Source organism: Ursus arctos, unplaced genomic scaffold (assembly GCF_023065955.2).
Source record: "Ursus arctos isolate Adak ecotype North America unplaced genomic scaffold, UrsArc2.0 scaffold_16, whole genome shotgun sequence".
In the NCBI taxonomy this organism is placed as follows: domain Eukaryota; kingdom Metazoa; phylum Chordata; class Mammalia; order Carnivora; family Ursidae; genus Ursus; species Ursus arctos.
The window spans coordinates 58,438,510-58,460,333 of NW_026622830.1; the positions used below are offsets into that span (position 1 = coordinate 58,438,510).

At 44.8% G+C, this 21,824-nt stretch overlaps 2 long non-coding RNA genes across 6 annotated transcripts in view; both read right to left on the bottom strand.

Annotated features, from left to right (window-relative positions):
* LOC125282093 (uncharacterized) overlaps positions 1-21,824 on the bottom strand; it is a 99,500-nt gene that overhangs the window by 43,788 nt on the left and 33,888 nt on the right. For 4 of the 5 annotated variants that reach the window (XR_008959630.1, XR_008959633.1, XR_008959631.1 and 1 more), the window contains exon 6: positions 21,062-21,405. The exons of the other annotated variant lie outside the window; for it this stretch is intronic. This is a non-coding gene — a long non-coding RNA (uncharacterized LOC125282093). The remainder of the gene's footprint in view (positions 1-21,061; positions 21,406-21,824) is intronic. 5 annotated transcript variants of the gene reach the window in all.
* LOC130543897 (uncharacterized) lies at positions 423-10,427 on the bottom strand. Its single transcript, XR_008959653.1, has 2 exons — positions 9,742-10,427; positions 423-4,862 (listed from the first exon to the last, which is right to left on the bottom strand). It is a non-coding gene; the product is annotated as an uncharacterized LOC130543897 (long non-coding RNA).

Below are 21,824 nucleotides of genomic sequence, written 5' to 3' on the forward strand. Positions count from 1 at the left end.
TTCAGCATAAGTTCTACTACATCAGCCGAACTAACCCAAACACATCCTTATCTTATCAGATATGAAGTCCATGGAAAATAGAGGTCTACACTGTTTGTTCCAGAAATATGACCAGACATAAATAAAACACGTTAATCCCTTTAAAAAGTTGTAACGAAGCAACATAGGTCATCTGTTCCCCTCTCTTCCATGCTGTCTTAAAAACACTATCAAAGATCTCATTGAAAGAATTTTTACTACTTATAACCAGTCCTTTTGGGGGGACAGTGACTCAGTTTCGGTTTCTGTATATTTAAATTTTTACAATAGTGTCTCTGCAATTTTGTTTCCATAAAAGAAGCCTCACCCAAGGCTATCCTTACCCACAGCCCTCTGGTCCGGCTGCCCCTCTCCCCAGACCTCTTTTCCCAACCTCTTCTCCCTTTTGTCCACACAAATAGTCCTTTCTCACAGCTGTTCCCCTTGGGATCAGAGGGTGGGTCTGATAATGAGTGCACGTACACAAGGGAGAAGGTTAGGGGGCTCCTTCAAGAGGCCTTAATTCTCGGTCTCAAATCACTACTTTAATGACGGGAACATCTGGCTTGTGAAAACAATCTTTGGTGCAGGAAAGCTTTTAGAAAATTTTCAAAACATCAGGTGGCTGTTACTCCCCCACAGACTTACATCCGTCTATTTGGAAATCACATTTTGGGTTTGTTTGCTTTTTTAATAGTTATTTATTCTAGACTTGGATTGCAAGTTCTGGCATCCCCAACACTGTGTATAGCCCCTGGCACATATTCTGTCCGGATAAAAAATAACTGCTAAATGAACAAGGGAACTCTGGAGCCAGCTGCCTGGGTTCAAGTCCTGACTCTGTCACTTACCAGCTGCATAACCTTGAACAAGATTCTTATCCTCTCTGTGTCTCATCTGTAAAATGAGGATAATAATATTACCGATCCCATTTGGGAGGATTACATGAGTTAATCCATGTAAAAGTATTTCTGGCAGTGTTTGGCACCTGGAGAGTGCTGATTAAATGCTAATTACTACGATGACAAATAAGGAAGTATGTTACCAAAAGGAATCAAGATGAACAAGAAGCTCTTCATGTTCTCAGTGTATTTATCAACTAGTAGGTGATATCCTGCAGACACAAAGCCAAAGGCCATCAACGCCAAACGCAAAGTTCCAAATGCTGTGGGAATTCTGAGGAAATAGCACTTCAGGGCGGAGGGATAGATCGAGTTTATGTGGAAGATGGAGTGTGCTCGTGCTGTCTCCCGGAAGGGTTTTAGATGGTAGGATGGGCAACACCTTCTGGGAAAGGGACGGTGTGTCACTTTGGGCTCCCGGAGAAGTAGACACCAAGACAGGATTACACATGTAGGAGACTGACTGGGGGAACTGCCTGTGAAGGGAAAGGGGAGAGACCTGAGAAGGCCGGGAGAGGATTCAACCACAGTGCAGGTCTGACCCCCTGCGAAGGAGAGGGGGATGGAAGGAGGGTTGGGGAGGAAGAGTCTCAGACTCCAACTCAGTCCTGAGAAGGTCTTGACCACACCCATGCGGAGTCCTCAAGCCAAAGTCACCCTTCAGAGGCATGTGGCTCTTGCATGAGTGGACCACATTAGTACTCCTGCTTGCTCAGTAACTGCAAGTAACCCGAGAGAAGCCTAGCTTTGGCTAAACTTTGCTGGTGAATCCAGAGGGCAGCAGCCGGAGCTATTAGTCAGTCATGATCCCCACAGCAGAGACCTGAGTGGCACATTCTCACGGCTCCCACGCTTGGGCACAGGCAATGTCACTAGTACCTATGTGTCCTTCAAACCATGGTTGAAGTTCAGTGAATATGTACCATCACTTAAAATCAAACACAAGACAACATCAAAGGGCTCCTTATCTTTTAAGCTAAACCATGGTTGCAATAGCGAAATTACGTATTTACTGTTAAAAATTACAACTACTTTTAAAATATCTCTCAGATGTGGTTTCAGTTTCTAAAAAAATATAAAAGACATAAAAATGGTTATGAAATATCTCTTTTGTAAAAATCACAGTTAAAAACTTGAAATGGGCATTCAGAACTAAGTCAGAAACAAAGCCTAACTAAGAATCCAAAAGGTAAGTCCTTTCTGAACTGGTAGCTTAAGGCAGCATATTGATCCAATGAGAATATTAGAAAACATTTTGCAAAAGCACATCTTACGTGAGGTTAAACCGCATTCACGGCAAAAATGGAGAAGATCAAAATTACCCCTAACCACTAGAGCCACACCCAGTAGGACAGACGGTCCCATAGTTGAGAGACGCGAAAGGAAGAAGACCACTGAGAACACAGCACTTCCCTGGGCCCACCTGCTGCACTCTGGGACACATGGTCACTGTGCAGAAGGCCAGACAATATGTGCACTACCTGAACTGTCCTCGTTTTATATATATACATTCCCCGGCTTCTGGCCCAGTATTGAATGCATAAGTTAAATGCATTTATGAGGGGATGCATGGCACAGGAGAGGGAACAAGACATCCTCAGTTCCTATCACCTCACCAGCAAGAAAACTGGCTCAGCAGTTGGTTGACTCTACCTCTTACCTTCGCAGAGAAAACACAAGCCATGGTGTGAGAACTCCCTCCACATCTAGGACCCCATTCTTAACTCCTCCAAGTGGCCTTAGCGGAAGCAGTGTCCCTCTTGTCAAGCCTGATCTCCCGTCCCACACTCTTGATCCCACTGAAGACCCCACCTTTCTCCATTTGTATTCCCTTTCTCTGCACTGTTTCTTCAATTTTGCTCTTTTATTAGTTCCTTCTTCTACGTATATATACACGGAAATTTGCTCAGCTCTTAAAAAATATGAAAAGCATATCCACACGTATGCACCCACCCACCCATCCTTGATCTGGGATTTCTCCCCTCTCTTTCAGGCATATTAATCTGTATTCTTTCCATCCCATGACCCAGAAATAGGACTCAAGCTAACTAAAGCAAAAACAGGGTGTTACTGGCACCTGCGACCGAGACGCTCAGGGGTGGAGATGGCACAGACATGGGGAACCTCTCAGCTCACACAGGTCCAGTGCGCTCGTCTCACCCTCCATCTCTCTGCCCCACTTCCCTCTGATTATGAATTCGATTTGTGGTGGGTTCCCTCTACTCTGGGGAAAGATGAACGCTGGCAGCCCGTGCTACACCCTCAGGGTTTGCAATCCAAAAGGAAGGAAGCTCTCACTTTCCCGGGACCCATGTTTCAAAATCAGGGAGTCTGACACTCTCGGGCCACTCACCAAGGGGACACATCAGATTTGGCTCCTATTCTCTACCTACATCTTCCCGGTTCCCAACATCTACACACACCACAGGATAAAAGTCATTGTACACGTAACTCCATGGTGGCCACACCATGACCTTCACACAAGTTCCTCTCTCTGCAGTCCCTTCGTCCCCGACTTGTCAAGTGGGAAAACCCCGTATTCGTCATTCGAAACCCACCTCGGACCTCATCTCCCTCAGGAAGAAGCACTGGCGACTCTCCAAGAGGCCTCTCTGCTGTGCCTCCTCTGCACCGTGCGTGTGGCCACCTCTACGGTTTCACCCGCTCCACCGAGGCACTAACACCTTCATGGGAAATGTAGTTGCTTCTGTGTCTACCTCTCCTATTAAACCAGAGGTCCCGGGCTTCTGCCTTATTCATCTCTGAACACACAGCCCTCCTGAGCAAACAGACAGACAGACACACACATGCACTCACTCATACACTCTTGAAAAAAATGTCTGTGGAACTGAAACTTTTTAAAATCCAAAGACAGCATAGTTGTCTACCACATTTATAGATTATTAATTTTACAGTACAATAACATATTCCTCCTTTAAAGCATAATTTAAAAACTTAAATTGAATCAATTTGCTATTTTGAGAGTCCGTTTTTTAAATAAACAATTCTCTACAGTTTTATCTATAGAAAGATCAATACTCTAAACAGCCAGTAAAAGTATTTACGCCCAACTGCAAGTAAAGCACTTACAAACAAAATAAAAATACAAATTACAAAAGTTTACATCAAAATATTCTGGGCCGATCAATTAGCTGTTTTCCCAGAATAAAAGGAGCAAGTCAAGCATTTTCAGTTGTCCCAAACAAAACATCTGAGCTCGACTGGACTTTTATCCTAGGTTCACCCTTCTCTCTTCAGAACTCCAGACATCCCCGAGCCCTCGAGGCAGGGATTGGTGTATGTGTGATACACATATCTGTGTCCAAAGTCCATCTTACATCTTAGAAGCTACAGGTATAAAACGTCAGTAATGGATGAAAAATTAGCAAAGGGAGCCTTATGGCAAAATGACTTTGCTTCAAACAAGGCTGAATGAGAGACACAAAATAAGACTGGCTGAGGAGCCTGAAATGACACCTCGGGCTCTGCTCTGGTTGTACAAGGTCCTTTGGCACTAACGTCCATGCAAATATTTTTACCGCCTGCTAGGCCCACCAAGGGCACAGAGAGGCCAATGAACAGCAAAACACAAAAGGAGTCTTTTTATCTTCTGCCATGCTGAAATCGAATATAGCTTCAAGTCTCCCTAGAAGAATCTAGTAAAACAGACCAGGAAGAGAGCAGCACAAGTCAAAGCAACATTTTTGGGAGACATGCAAAAACTCTAGGGCTTTTGTTTACATATTAACATTCACTGTGGTGGGTAAATATATTTTCTGATATATAAATATACTTTTGAGTCAGATAACTAGCAGAGGCATAACATGGGCTTTATAATCAGGAATCCCAGCTCTGCCACTTCCCGACTGGGTGCTCACAGACAAGTAGTTATGCTCGCTGGGCCTCAGTTTCTCATCTACAGGTTGAGGGTAGGAACACGACCTGCATCAGAGGTTGTGGGAAGATTTGATGGAACCATGATGACAATAAACAACCATACCACAGCTTTCTATCCTTTTATTAAGTTCCACACCCCATGTCCAACAACCTCCTAGACGTGTCCACTTAGATCTTGCCCTTTTCTCAAACTCAACACCCCGAACACCAAATTCACCTTCCCCTATCATTAGCCAGGATCTCCTCCTAACTCCTCTGGCCCTCTCCCTGACACTCCCGTTCTCCAAAATGCCTACCGCCAATTATCAAATTACACGAATGTGTTTATTGCCACTCGGACTACAGTGGAAATGGTCGTCTCAATCCTTGCTGCTGGCAGGCTCATTGGGAGCAACACTTAGGAAAGAGCACAGTGAATCAAGTCAGAAACACGTTCAAACCCAGCCATTTGACTTCTTTGGACTCTGTCCTAAGGAAATAACACAAAATATAGAAAAAGCTGCTTCCCAAGATGTTTTGAGTGGTATTATTCATATCAGAGAAAAAAGTACAAAAGAAAGAGAGAAAGGAAGGAAACAATTTAACAATCCAGGAAAGGGTAAGCTAACTTACGGTACACAATTTCGACAAATGTTTGCAGTTAATAAAAATGAGAAGAACATGCTAATAATAAAATAAGTTTAAATGGCAACATTTAAAATTGTAATTGAACTTGTCCCTACCTAAAGCAGCAGATGCTTTAAAGGAAATATACCAAAATGTTCCATTTTACTCTGTCAATATAGAGAGAGTATTTGTGAGAAACTGTTCTCTCTTCTGTGTCTCCAAATATTTGGCCCAAGCCCGATGTCACTTGATTTGCCTGGACTATGGCCTCTTATCCCAGATCTCTTCTGCTTCAGACTGATCACTCCTCGCCTGGCTTCTACAAACCTCTTTCATTATTTCACTTAGGCAACCACTATCTCCTGCTGCATTGGTCCTTTGAAATCGCACCCCCCCTCCATTCATGGAGCATCTTAGTTCAGACCTTCGTCATTTGTCTCTTCCCTTGCTGCCAGCAGTGTCACCTGTCCCGTCACCCCCCAATCCAATTTCCTGGCCTTGCTAACAGGCAGGCAGCTCTCAAATCTTATCATTTGACCTACTAAGAGTTCTTCAAGCGGGCCCTCTCACCTGCAAGGTAAGATACAAGCTTCCAACTCGGACAAACGAGACCTTTTCTGATCTGGCCCCCAAACTGCCTCAGCTTCTGCCCGTCCGGCCACCACTCCTCTCCCCCCACCAAGATCCCCCAGTCCAACTCATTCTCCTGCCCCTACCCCTGGCCTACATAGCACTCTAGTCACGCATCTGACACTGTGAACACCCTCGGGGCAAGAATTCTCGCACTGGATCTCATGACCAACATCACCTTGTGACTCCCTCACTGGACTGGAGGAGGAGCAGCCTGGTGTTCCTCACCTTTCTACATCGTTGCCACGTGTATTTCCACTACCAGCTCCCATCTCCCCTTGCCTGAACTGTCTTCCTGCTGCCCCTCCCAAATTCTAACTTTGCTCTGTCCAGTGTGCAGCCACTAGCCACATACAGATACTGAGCTCTTAAAAAGCAGCTAGTTTGAAATGAGACGTGCTATAAGTGTACAAAACACACTGGATTTCAAAGACTTGGCATGAAAAACAGAACGTAAAATATATTAATATCCTGTATTGATTACCTGTTAATATGATACAGATTAGATCTGCAGGATTAAATAAAATGTATTAAAATTAATTTCACCTGTTTCTTTTTACTTTTTTAAATGGGGCTACTAAAAAATTGTAAGTTACACATGTGGCTCAGTAGTCTAGCCATCCTTCAGGGACCAGCACGAGTAAAACTCCTTCAAGACGCCCTTCTGTTTGTGCCATTCTTAATGATCTTTTTTGACCCCTTGAAACCCTATAATGGAGTCCAACATATAAGCCACTATCTAATTACATACCATACTATATGCTTACTATTACATCAATTCTTCTTGCTACATCAATACCATTTCTATATGGGGATTTGTAGTGGGTACCCAACTTTTAATTAAGCATGTAATCTTTGCTGGAGCAAGATAGCAATGCACAGAATTTTTTTTGGTTTCTGGTTTGTTTTATTTACTCATTTACTCTTCCATTGATGATTTCAACTATGCAGGGAGAAATGGAAGTCAGGGGACCTAATAGCTCTTTGTTCTACCTGTAATTAACACAATACATATAGGCCATTTAGTCCGTAGCTTGGCCCCATGTAAGGTCTGTCTGTGCCTCAGTCTCCCTCCTTGTCAAATAAAGTTAATAATTTCAGGCTAATCTACAATATGTAGCCAGATTAAAGTAGCTAAGCAAGTTCTAACTGGAGCCATTACCATGAATGTGTATCTCTCAGCCGATTGTCTTAAACACAGACTAATTTCTATAAAGAGAGAACAAATTCATAGCAATTATCAAAATATAAAGGGTGGTGTGGGAAAGTACCTATCAAAATTTGTCCTATCCTATTAATGATGCGATGCAAGCAATGGCAGAGGAAACTTTACATGCCTGCTGAAAGCTGAAGTAGTTTATACATTATACTTGGAATAACCTTTACAAGGTAGACATTACCATACCCATTTGACAGTGTAAAGAAACCGAGGTTCAAAGACAGGCTAAGTAACCAGCCAAAGTGATGCAGCCACAGGCTGCAAATCCAGATCAATGGTATCATCTTTGTATGTAAAAAAGAACATCTTTATTATCGCTTGAAGACGAAACAGGTGAAAAGCAAGAGTATTACATAAATATGCAAATAAAAATACAACAATAATGTCCATTCATTTCCTTCAAATAGTTTTCTTGATCTTGGCTAATTCCTGTCTTTCAGATCAGGAGGCCATTTTTTCTACATAGACTTTTAAGTAGCAAATAAATAGTGTATATTACATGTCAGGAACTAGGACCTTAACGAACTGTTTAAAGTCTTTACACCACAGTTGTTAGCGTTAGTTTACGTTAGACATGACTAGAATTCTTCAGACACATTGACAAAAACGTAGTCCCTACGGATAAAGATTGCAAAAATAAAGTACACTGGGTCATTCCACAAACAAATGCATCCACAAAAAACAACCTAATATCAAAGAACCTCTCTATGGTACAAAACTGAAGTCATAATGAGCTCAATGAAATTAAAAAAGAAAGTTCCTCAAAATAAGATACTGCACCTTAAAGTGAAACCACAATTACAGAGCCTTGAAAACGAACTACTTTCGCAGAATGGTAACAATGTACTGTGCATCTCTAAGAAGCCAAACTGATCTAGGTTTAATTGATTCTGCCTTTACAAAATGGAGCGAACTTAATCCTGCAGACCGAAGACAAAAGTTTGAATTCTCTAGCACAGAAAAAGTCCCAGAGCATCAAATGCTTTAAAATACTGTTCAACTTTCCTCTATCAAAAATGTCTCTGCAGTAGGTGTTAATCAGTCACTACTAAGAACTCTTGCACAACGCAACCTGTGTGTGCATGAGATTTTACTACAGGGAGGAGACGCTGCAGTTTACCAAGGACACCACACTTCACTTTCAAAAGTCTTGAAAACTAAAACTAATCCCTCTTAACAGTAAGTAATTAATTTACATTTCATTCCAAACTGAACAAGATAGTGTAAATCTCAAGGAATCCGAGACTGTGAATAACTTGGCAAAACCGTGTGTGTGTGTGTGTGTGTGTGTGTGTGTGTGTGTGTGTGTGTGTTTCCTCAGAGGTACTTCGCAGGGTACAAATAGAAATAATTGGCAACTTTCAATCTCATGAGCAAGATCTTTATTTAAAATTCTCACATATAAAATGAATTCTTTTATGTCATATTTCTTCAAGTGACAGACACATTAAGACTACGTGTCCTAAATCAGATGCTTTTTCCTCATTTTAAGAATAAAAAAGACATCTAGAAGAAACAAGGTGTCCTTTTCTCAGCCCCTCAAAACACTACAGACAGCACAGGTGTTTGGTCCTTCACAAAAGTTAAGGCTAAGTAGGGAAGAAAATAGAAAACAAAACACAGCCCAGCAAGGCAGAGATCACATGCAGCAGGTGACAGGAAGCCTTGTGGACACTTCACAGCCACAAGGATGAGCTTCATCTCAGGTCAACAGCGGTCCCCCCTGGGCTCCACAGAACCTCCACCCAGCAGTCCATAAAAACGAAAGAAGGCAAATAACTATCACTGCCATCCTGGCAATAAAGAAGCAGCCGCCTCCTTGAACCCAGGAAAGCCACCCCTTCCTCCGACAGGAGGAGCCCACGTCACACCAAGGACACGAAGAAACCCAAGCAGCCAGACCCAAAATAAAAATAAAAATAAAAAGAGGAGCATAGGAAGAGAGATGACAGCTAAATTAAATTTATCCTGGGAACGCTCCGAGGCTCAGTGTATTTGAAAACTCCGACTCAAAAGTAAAAATAAAATTTAAGGACAGGGGGCCCACAAAAGAGATGACAGTTCAATTAAGTCTGTTGTGGGAACACTTGGAGACTCAGTCACTTAGGGCGTCAGAGTCAAAAATTAAAGTTAAAAAACGAGAGGGGAGGTGACAGTTCAGTGTGTGTGTGTGCGTGTGTGGCCCAGGAGCACCTGGAGTGCAGGTTTGGTGGGGAGGGGAGAGTCAAGGCTTGGCCGGCCTCGAGGTGACCCGGTGTGAATCCGGGGTAAGTTTACACTCTGGGCGACAGGGCAAAGCCCCAGGGCCAGAGTGCCCACTGTCGGGGAACAATGCTGGGCCGGGAAAGTAGGGTCTCACGCCACCCCCACAGCACCCCACCCCCATACCGTCCGCATCCCAGGCCCGACCCTCGTCTGCCCACGTCCGGGCAGGTGCCCCCGAGCCGGGCGCCCCAGAGCGCTCCTCACCCAGCGGCGCCCGCAGGTGCTTCAAGCGCGTCAGCACGTCCTTCTTGGGGTCCAGCACCTTCTGGGGGGACTTCTTCACATCTCCGTGGCTCCTTCAAGAGAACATCCCGCTGCGGGGAACCCGGGACCCGCCGGCGGGGCAGGAGGCGCCTGCCCTGTGCTAATCACTACATACTGTCTGGGTTGGTGCGTGTGGCGCGCGGGCCACTCGCCGGCCCCCGCCGGGCTGCCACCGCTGCCTCGCCGCCGCTTCAACTATGGCTCCAGGAAGGAGGGGCGGGCCGGGTACGGCGAAGGGCGGGGCAGGAAGGCGGTGTGGGCGCGGAAACTACGGCCCCGCCCCGCGGGGGGCGCCGGTCGGCCCTAAGAGCGCGGCGCAAGCGCACGCGATTTGGATCCGCCTCGCGAGGGCGCGCCTGGAGCGCAGAGTCGGCACCGCGAATCACAAAGGAGCTTGGAGCATGAACACGCTGTACTACAAGTCCCAGGATGCATAGCGACAGAGCCCTCCAATCAGGGTGGTGTGTCTTAGGCACGATGGAAGTAAATGGGCTGGGTCTGAGCAGGTCATTCCTCCTCAACTTGCTGTGTGCCGCACGGCCTTTAGGGAAATGTAGTTCTCCAGGGAGCGAGGCGCGGTGACTTACCTTTCCGGTGTCCCCCAAAGGCTGGATGGCCTCTGACCACTCCCCTCACCCCGCACCCCCACCCCCATCCCCACCCCCGGAGAGGCCCAGTGCTCCCAAAGCTTCACCCCTTGGTCCATTCTACCAACCGAGGTTCCTCTAGTATCACTTGAACAAGAACATCTCAGTAAGAAAATTTCAAGGCTTTTAAAATGAAAACTATTTTGCCTTTTGACTTCTAGATTCACACCAAGGAGGGAAGTCCCTTTGACCACACTAAAACCAGAGGTCCAATTTCACCCTAAAATAAATGGGTTTGGCGTCAGGAAGGACATCCCTAGACGCTGGGTGAGGAGTCCAGCCAGTCCCCTTGGTTTGTGGGGTCCAGCTTCACTTGGGGTATTCGAGTCCCTTGCTCAGAGGGCTCTTTAGGATCTTGTGTCTTGCTTTGCAGGAAGTGCATGTTCTCTGTGTTGTGCAAGGCTGCATAGCAATCCAGTAGCAGAACCAGAACCTGAGGGACCTGACTCTCAGACTGGTATGTTTTGTAAGGCTACGAGCCTGTAACCTGGAGCAAAGCTTTGAGATGGAAAATGGCCTGGAGATTCCTTACAAGAGATCTGTAGGATTATTTACTGGCATCTGGATCCTTTGATGCTCCAAATTTTGACAGCATTGGAGCGAGTACTTAAGCTGGCTGTTTAAAATCATATGCTTTCCATCCAATTGGGACAACACAACTTTTTCTCATTCAGGGGAATCTGTAAATTGGGGGAAAAGCCAGAGATTTACATAGCTTTTTATTCTCATAACTAGCATAATATATGGCCTCTAGAAGCACTCACTTAAAGTTTGTTAAATAAAATGGAATGAAAGCTAAAATAGTCCTGTTTATCTCATCCAGGCAAGCAAAAACATATCTTCTAGTTGTTAGAGCCTCTCTATTTTTAGAGTTGTCAAATAGCATTGATAGAACCAGAATGTATTCATACAAAGGAATATTATTCAGCTCTAAAAAGGAATGGACTACTAATAAACCCAATAACATGGATGAATCTCGGATCTAGATATGGAAGCCCCACACTCAAGATGATGCCAGCCTGGGTCCCCAGATGACATCTCAAAAAGGGCCACAAACCCTCCAAAACTGTTGCAAGAGAGAACTAGCCTTTTCTTTTAAGGCATTTTGAGTGCCTTTGTCACAGTACTTAGCCTGTACCTGGTTGCACATAGTACGTCAGAGTATTCGCTGCCCCATCCCCTTAGAAGATATCTTTGATTAAAAAAAGTAGGATGCACTTGCCTTAGGGAATTCAAATTGTCTATCATACAGCAACCTGCCACTGGCATCGAACATTTATTGAGGACCTGCTATGTGCAAGGCATGAATCTAAAACTTGGAGATAAAAAGATGTATAAGATGCAGTCTCCTGTCCTCCAAGGCTTTCAATCTAGTTGAGGGGCAGAACAACTAAATAAATGAAGAGATAAAGGACAACATACAGTAAATATGTGACACTGTCAAAACTTGGTAGTATTAGAAACAGGTATCCGTGCATTAAATTAATCTCATCCATTACACCTAGCTTTTACTTACAGATGAAAATGTAGAACTCCGGGGTGCCTGGGTGGCTCAGTCAGTTAAGTGTCTGACTTTGGTTCAGGTCATGGTCCCGGGGTCCTTGCTTAGCAGAGAGCCTGCTTCTCCCTCTGCCTCTGCCTTCCCCCCGCTTGTGCTCTCTCTCTCTGTGTCTGTGTGCGTATCTCTCTCTTCAGTTTGGAAGGATTTGGGGTTTTTTCAGATTGACTAAAATATCTTGTGCCTGCACATTAATCCCAGTTGTGATAAATATTCTATTAATTCTAGTATATGGAAAAATTCAACGTCCAGCTGCAGATTCTCCTATTAGATGAGCTCACGGTGCCTGTGCTCAGGAGTCAGATCTCTTCGCGCGTCAGACATACTGCGCATCTTCATTTGAATGCTATTGCCCCCGAGAGCCAGCCCCTGGGCACCCCAGGGACACAGACTATTTTTATTGATCATTCGACTTTTGCATTCTTAGTTTCTTTAAAAAAACAAAAAGCTACGACCTAATAAATGCAATTTTTCTCTAATATCGGCTTTTACCCTGAAATGCTGAATTTATTCGATGTGTATGTCGTGCCCCTGAGAACCTGCACCTATCTAAAATCCCTAAGGAAGAAGGGACGCCCCTCTGTGAGAATGAAATGCCAAACTCAACACTTACGAAACAAGAAACCCAACGTCCTCGTTTTCCAGAGGATGTATTACTGTAGACACTGGAAATAGATTTTCTTCTCCTCCAAAAACATTTCCTAATAGTTTCTTTTCTTTCCAAATATCTGTCAAAGGAAGAGATCTAATACTTACCTTTGAACTTGACTATAAATCATTTTATATGAGAATTTCACTTCAGGACAGACTTGAAAAAGTTTTTGAAAATGTACTAGCCATGTTGATATGTCTGATGGATGCGCGATAACAAAGCAATGCCTTAAGGGAAAAGAACCTAATCGTTTCTCTAAATTTAGTCGAGCAGATGTATTCACAGCTGTGCATTTCAACCACAATGTCATTTGCTTTGGATATATTTTCATGTTTTTAATCGTCAGAATAGTATTAATATTTCCATGGTGAATCGTGGAAACACGTCAACATTAGAAAAATATAAGCCCATAAGTAAGTATCAGAAGAACTTTTATAAATTAAAAAAAAACCCATATCTTTGAATGATAATGTTGGAAAAATCAGGAATCATGGAAACTATGTAAACAGTAAATACAACTTGAATAGACGGATGATGTACAAAGGCTAGAGAGAGATGAAGTTTCATAGGTGAGAAACCTGTGAAAATGTGCTCATTACCTCACCTCTTCCCCCAATACACAAAAGGCCACCATTAGGTTTAATATTAGATGAGATTTACTCCCTAACTTAGAACCAGGTGCTAGATTTTCTAAAAATGAATGTAGATTATAGAATGTCAACAAAAACTATTCATTCAAAATGGAGAAACCCATCACACAGTTTTACTTATACATTCCTATAATTTTCAGAAAAATGAATCTCAAAATAATTCTTAGAGAACAATAATGCCTATTAACCACAAAACAAGAATACAATTTTTTTTTTTTTTTTTTTTTTGCTAATCTACATGTAAACATATGTCCTAAATGGAGAAAGCTTTTACCTGATGTCTCAGACAGCATTTTCAGTTTTAAGCAACAAAAATTGACTGGCTATTTAGGTAAAGATGATTCATCCAAAGAATACCAGGCTCCCAAAATCAATGGGAGATTGGAGATCCAGGCTTGGAAAATAACTAGAAAATTAGATACCAAGGCAGCTCTGGGAGGCCTGGACAAGTCGTAGAGCAGAGCACATGGGTCAGCATACCAAGGCTTCCGTGACAAGGAAAGACCTCCCACCGTCCTGCTCATCTTCAAACTCAAAGTCTCAAGAACGTCCGGTTGGCTAAGCCTTAGCTGGGTGCCTAGCGCATGTGTCCACCCACCTGGCTGCCCTGGGTCAGAAAATCTGAGGTGCTATCTCTCTAGCTAATTCGCTTGTATACCAAGACTATAAAGATAGGACATACCCCCAAAGCACAATGGAGCGTATTATTGGAGGAAGGGATTTTGGATGCTGAGCAGCTAAAATAACAACAACAGTAAAGAGTGAACCATAACAAAAACAAGAACAAAGTGAATCATAAGCGATGATTTGTTTGACATAAATTAACATATGCCCTGGAATATGAAAATGATTTATAATTAAGATCTGTACTTTAGTACAAGATGGAAGACACAGTTTACTGCTGTCAGTAAATCTTTAAGGAAGACTTACATTTGATAGTTTTTTCCCCAAATTTTAACTGGGGAACCACTGATGTCACTTAAGATATAGGATATGTGTGAATTATGCAATTACTAAAATCATCATAGTGACTAATTGCAAAGAATTGAATCATGTTGTTTCTGTGTAGCCAAAACATTTGAAGAATTCAAATGCCACAGGGAACATTACTAAGTACCTCCTTTTATATTATCCTTTTTACTATGTTTTTATTATCCTTCTTTTCTCTGAATTGAAGAACCCCTCCATGAGCCACACTTTTATCATGTTTTAAAGTCCTTTTTGGTAATCTTTTTGATCCAATCAATAGACTTAACTGAGTCCCTACTCTGTGCTAGTTTATACACAGCAATGAAGTTACAAATAGAATGAGGATACAGTCTCAATCCCCAGAGTAGTCATAGTCTAGCTGAGAAGCCAGATGTAGCCCTGACCTCAGAGAGCTCACAGTCTAATGTGGGAGATGGACACCTAACTAGATAATAATAAGTAATAAGAGCAATGCATGCAGGACATTTTGGGAGATACCAGGAGGACTGGGCACTAGAGATGAGGGGAGTATCAGAGAAGGCTTCCTGGAGGAGGTGACACCTGAACTGGAGAAAGGAGATGAGCACACCACAGGCGGGGCAAGGGGGAAAATGCAATGGGCTGTGTGAAGATCACCAGAAGCATTCTGGTGTGGTTTTGTGTGGTTGCCACCCAAGTTTGTGCTTGTGGTTGTACTCGGCATAATGTAGGGGTTGCAATAATGGGTGTATGTTCCTGTAGCCTTATAAAAACAGAGGGCCAAATGAGAGTAAAAGGTGATGATGCCAAAGCTGGAAGAGACAAGTGAATTTCTTTTGACTCTGTAGAAGCAGGATGGGAAGACAGCAAAAGCAAAGGCTCTGAATCTCAGTCCTTCCCCCTTACTAGCTGTGTAATCTGAAATGGGTTGACTCAGTTCTCCAAGCCTCAGTTTTCTTCATCTATAAAATGGAGAAAAACTCACGTTGGGCTATTTATTCTAAGGAGTAAATGAGTATAAAAAGAATTGAACACAATGCTTGGTACAAAAATGTTGTTCAATGATGATTATTATTTTTTTCTTTTCTCCTCTACTCCGAGAAAATACAAACAAGGCAATTCTGCTTGCTAAGATTGTGCACACTTGATTTCTAAATGTGTTGAATAGGAGAGGTTTACTCAGCTGTGGTTTCTCGTGGTTTTACATAATCGAATCTGAACACCATCAAAACAGGTCGAAGTAATATCCCAGAACCCTTTATTTCACACATTTGTTACAAGTACTCCTCGGGAAGGAGGGGCATATTCACTGATGCCGCCATCATACCAGGTGAAATATTGCTCTTTTCCCGGTGGTCAATGATACCGGATTAGGAATGCGGGCTAAGGGAAAGGACATAATGTGTGACTCAGCAGTTTGTTTCAGGGCATATTTTACTTCCTCTGATTCCTGTAAGACCAAAGCCATGAATACTTTATGGGTCTTCTCAAAAGTTATAGTCATAATTATATATCTGATTATAAATCAGATTATAATAAATCAAATTAATAATTTCGCTATAACAGTCACAAAACAACAAAGTAACGCCCTGCAGTGTGAAAGGTTTGGTTTAAATAATCTATCCAAAAGATGCCAATTGACATTTTTCTCCGTCACTTAAATATTCATTTTAACAATCAAAATAATAAGCCCCCTTTTTTTTTGAGCCTTTTCACAATCTGAGGCTTTTCTCATTCATTCATTTATTTACAAAGCATTTGCTGAGTTTCTTTCTGATGGGCATTTATTCACTGAATAGATAGAGATTAAAAAAAAAAAAAAAAAGGACAAGATCCCTGTTCCTGAGGTGCTCACTATCTGGTTGGGTAAACTCTCCAAAGATGACAGCTTACAAAATAAATATGAAGCTGTTTTTATTTTTAACTTTCAGAAAGTATTAAGAGAAGCCCCTCGTTTACTTTACCTTTGTATAATTCTGCCCTGCTCCACCTCAGCCCTGGGTGGGATATTGCCTACTATAGCTGTAGGCGAAATAATTTCACCTAATTGTCGAGTGTCATCAGCAAGGAAATCCTGGAGTCATAGAACGTGTTGAGAGTAAAATGTGACTGACAGGTGTATTCCCTCATTATAAAAAGGAAAAATAAGAACCAAAGTTGGTTAGTGGTTGGTTGTCCCCAGACCTGGGGATGGAAACATTTACCTGAATCCAACATGTGCTGGTGGCATTAGGGGGGCTGGACAATGCCATCTCCTCCCAGTACCATATTGCAAAGCAATTTTGTGCACCTTCTCCCATTCAATCCTCAGCACAGCCCGTGAAGCTGGGGTTCTCATCCCCATTTCATCTAGACTAAGAGAAGTTGTGTGGCTGGCCCAAGGTCATCCAGCTCACAAGAAGCAGGTCAAAAGGATGAATCAGAAGGACTTAGATCAGCAGAGCATAAGAAGTAAATAAATGACCTGGTTGGTCTCCTGGCAGCTGGAGATCAAGATAGACCAGTTCAAAAAGAGTGGGAAAGACTCATGAAGGAGAATGCAAAGGCTTGCCCGGGAACTAAAACTTACCAAGACTTTACTGCCTTTAGAACCAGAGGCTAATTTAGAGTTTATCCAGGCAAACTTCAGAGTCAGGTCACTTTTCCAAATCTCTAAAGTTAATTAATAGTCAAGCTAGGTAAGAAGTTCAGGTGTCTTGATTCCTGGGCCAATGTTCACCTTAACCACATTATTTGCTGGCTAGAAAGGTCAGTGGAAGCTCAATTTTTAGTAAAAGCTGGAAGGAGAGTGGGCTAATCTTTCACAATGGTCGTTCTCAACGAACCACAGTCCCAGTGTTTATACCCCTGTATTTTTCGTTTCCTCTTGAATCTGAGCTGATTCTGGAATCTTCTTTAACCAATCGAACATAGAGGAAGTGACAGGGTCCCAGTTTCCATTCTAAGCCTTAAAAACGCCTGCTGGCTTTCATTTTTGCACACTGGAAGAAGCCAGTCACCATGTAAGAAGTTTGACTATTTGGAGATTGCCACCCTGTGAGATGTCTAATCTAGCCACGTGGAGCAACCACCTAGAAAGGAACTGAAGCTCCTGGCTAACAGCCTCAGCTGAGCTTCAAGCCAATAGTTAACACCAACTTCCCAGCCCTGAGAGCGGGGCCATCTTGCAAGGACACCCTTGAGCCCTAGTCAAACCTATCAGCCATGTAGAGCAGAGAGGAACTGTCTTAGCCAAGCCTTACCCAAATTACAGGATTGTGAATGGTTAAACGGAAAGGTGTTGGAGTGTACCACTAAGTTTGGAGATGATTTGTCACATGCCAATAAGTAACTGAAACAGAGAAGGTGTGTGCTGGTGGCCCCAAGGATCTGGAACTAACAAATCCTGAAGACTTATCTCCTCAGCTGGACAAAGCCACACACTGCATCCACTGGCTTATCTCTAACATCCTTCGGTTCTAAAATTCTTTGAGCTTGTGACTCTCTGTGGCTCATCCCTGTGACTCTAAACAAGCCTTGTTTCTACATGATAAAGAGATTTTTGCCCCCCACCCCGAAGATGACTGGCCTGACAGGGATTGTTTTTCTCACCAAGGATTAGAAATGTAGGTGACAAGAAGGGGGGGAGAATGGTCTTCCAGAGGTCGAGGCAGACAGAAGAAGCAGCTCCAAGGGTTGGGGTGCTGGCAACAAGGAAAGAAAATTCCGAGTTTGTCTCCACAAAGGACATCGGGAGGTATTTACAGATTAATTAAGCGAATATCCATAGGAAAAGCACCAAGGAAGCCTGAGATACGCAAGTCAACAGAAATTGACTTGAGACATTAACTTTTGATTCATTCCATATTACAGGAAGCACTGTAAAATGTACTGGACTTGTAACTAGTTCCTTGCAGCTGGTGAGCAGGCAGGAGCATAGATGGAGCTCCAGAAGAGTCAGGAAGAGGGCATATCATTTATCTATATCACCACAGTGTTGCGTGGCAACCCACCACAGAACTTCAGTGGCCTACGACAATAAACATTTATTCAGCTCACAGGCCTATGGGGTTCATCCAATCTGGGTCAGGCTTAGCTGCTCTTGGCTGAGATCCCTTATCTTGGCTGATCTAGCGTGGCTGATCTAGGGTGGCCTTTCCTGGGACAACTGAGGTAACTCTGCTCTGGTCCATATTTTCCTCATCCTTTTCCTGGGACCAGGGACTAGCCTGGACATGTCCTTCTACTGGTGATGACACAGGGCAGAAGTGAGCAAAATCAATCGCACAAGCCGTTTTAAGCACTTTTAAGCCTGCCTGTCATGTTTGCCATTATCCTATTGGCCAAAGCAACTCACAAGGCTAAGCCAAGAGTGAGAGGAGGAGGGCAAAAGGAATAGATACAGAGAAGGGTTAAGAATTATGACCATTAATCAATCTACCATGGAAGTTATTTTGTAAATATCAACCTTCACAATGGAAAAGGGAGCCTTTTGAAGGAGCTCTCAGGTCTGAGGAGGCAGCATTATTAACCCCTGGGTCACTGAAGCAGAGGAAGCCTGCCTCTTCAACAAGGAGTGACTGCTGCTAGGCATGATCCTCAGTCCTTTTGCAACGTGGTTGTGAGCACGCTATGACGGCGCACACGCAAGTTCTGTCTCTCCCCAACACCCGCTTTATTCAGTCATAAAGCAAGGTGACTATAATGATAAAGCGGGCTCAAGATTCCAAACTAATGACATTTCATGATGTGGAGAGGGCCACGCTGACACTTCTGGACAACCTGCGCCTCGTCTCCTCCTTCCACGCCCACAACCGCACGACCCCGCAGAATCTGGCCATGTGGTTCGGTCCTGTGCTGCTGCCTGCGCGCCAGGCGCCCGCCAGGCCCCGATCCGCAGCGCGGCCCGGGCCTCACCAACGCAGTGGACTTCAAGCGCCACATCCAGGTGCTGCACTACCTGCCGCAGGCCTGGCCAGATCCCCGCAGGCCCCCGGAGCCTCCGGACCTCGCCCCATGCCTGCGGCCCAAAGGGCAGGCGCCGCTGCACTTGCCGTTCGCCGCCCCGAAGTGGTGGGTCGGCCCCGCGGCCGGGGCGGCCCCGAGAGCCCCCGAACAACCGCTAAGTGGGTGACTAGAGCGCCTGGGGACTGGACATCCTGCCGCGCAGGCAGGATGTTCTGTCCAGGCCGGACTACGACCACGTGACGGGCAGCTACAGCGAGGGTGAGGACGAGGAGGTGGGCGAGCCAGCGGGCGCCGTGGACTTCGACGACGACTTCGAGGTGCCCTTCAACCCGTACCTGAACCTCAAAAGACTTCGACACCCTCATCCTGGACCTGGAGCGAGAGCTCTCCAAGCAGATCAATGTGCCTCTGAGCCGGGTGGGGCGAGACCCCGGTCATGAAGGGCTGGGCTCCAGGCTGCTGAGGCCGAGCCCTGGCGACGGAGGGGACCAGAGCGGACCAGAGCGGTCGCCAAGGCCACCGTCCCGGTTGCTGGAGAGTTGCCTAGTGACCAGGCAGCCCATTGCTGAGAATCATTCCTCCTTTCCAGTGCTCAGTGGTGGGGCACTGGCTGCAAAGGCTAGGGACTGGGGACTTTGGGGACCAGCTGTTGGGGCCATCTTTTCTGAGTACCAAGGGCTTCTCCCCATGCAGCTAAAAGGCACTTCTCCCGCTTGCTGGGCTGGCCTCTCTTGCCCCCTCCTTCTTGGCCAGGGAAAAACCAGTTACTGTGAGCATCACCCCGGGATGGTGAGACACCGCCCCCCTTCCTGCCCCCTCCCCTGCCCCAGGCAGTCCTCTTGCTGCTGCCAACCAAATCAGTATTAGCTTTAAGCACAGCACTCTGCTTCTCCCTCCCCTGGAGGGTCCAAGAATATTTGAGGCAGGGTGGGGGAAAGCCCCTATCCTGGGCTCTGGCTGGATAAGGGCAGCCCAGGGCCTTTAGAAAAATGGCTGGTTTCCCCACCCTCTCTTCCAGGGAAAACCCCAATTGCCTCAAACCAGGAAATGGAGATAGCAGAGTCTGGCCCTTCCCCTCCCCAGTTCTTCCTCCACATCCCCGAAGAAACTGAGCACTTACAAGACCTCCCTTTCGGGGCCCCACCTGAAATGTCAGGCTGGGAGCACTTTTGGTATGGAACATATTTATTGCCTCCGTGTGTGTGTGTCTGTGTGAGGACTAGTGTGCATGAACAGGTCTGGAGCAGGCGTACGGGGCTCTTTCAGGGACCTCTGATGGGGAAAGAATTTGCAATGGCTAGGCACCCTGAAATCCCCAGTAATGGAGCCTCAGTGGGCCCCAGAGTTCCAGTGGGAGAGTAGGTCCCCTCCTGTCTCCCCCTTTTCCCTCACTTCCATCTTTGTGGACAATAAATCAGTACACACACACAAAAAGAATTATGACCATTAATCTACCATGGAAGTTATTTTGTAAATATCAACCTTGACAATGGAAAAGGGAGCCTTTTGAAGGAGCTCTCGGGTCTGATGAGGCAGCATTATTAAGCCCTGGGTCACTGAAGCAGAGGAAGCCTGCCTCTTCAACAAGGAGTGACTGCTGCTAGGCATGATCCTCAGTCCTTTTGCAACGTGGTTGTGAGCACGCTATGACGGCGCACACGCAAGTTCTGTCTCTCCCCAATGCCCGCTTCATTCCGTCATAAAGCAAGGTGACAATAATGATAAAGCGGGCTCAAGATTCCAAACTAATGACATTTCATTACATGTTAACTTGGCGTCTTACACGTCACACAAAGCAAAGCATAAGACAAGTCGCACAACAAACAAGACAGAACAGGGGAATTGGAAGTTAACGAACCAAACACGAAGTCAGTTCTGTGAGATAAGGCCTCGGACTGGCGCGGGTCAGCTCTTGGCACGTGCTGTTTATTATGTTCAGGTAGTGGAAGATCTGTGATGTTCGGAGATCCATCGGGCGGAGCATTTGGGCGCAGCTGCCTTTGTGATGTGGTCAGATATGAAAGGGTCAGCATCTAGATAGTTTGCTGCAAAAATCCTCCGTTTTTAGGATTTAATGAGTCTTGGGCCTTTGCAGATGTCCTCTGGTTCTGCTGGGTGTCAGTTCTAGCTGTTGCCGGTTTTGGCAATATCTTGACAATATCTGGTCTTAGCTGCAATGCCCTTGGTTGCTGGCATCACTGCCTGAAATAAGGTATTGCTCAACATGAGTGACTCCATCTTGCTCTCCACAAACTTTAAAGGAATTCGTATTTCCACCTGGTTATTCTCATGACTACCCTTTGGTGACCACCCTTCAATGTCCCCTGCCTTTTTGAAAACACATAGAGACCACTGGACTTTGGAGTCTGGGGAAGGAGGCTGTCCTGAGGGGTAGGGAATAAAAGTGCTGATGGTGGTACTAGTGGCTTTTCCAAGTCTCTGTTACAAGACCCAGGTGTATTTTTAGGAAGGAATTGCTGGGATGAGAACAGTAGAATAGACTTAGCTATAGTACACTTTCCCTACTACAAAGTAAGAGGGACTTGGATGATTGATTAAAAGGCAAGTAAGATAGTAGGATATGGCCAGTGTTTATCTAGGACTTCCAAGGTGGAGGTGGG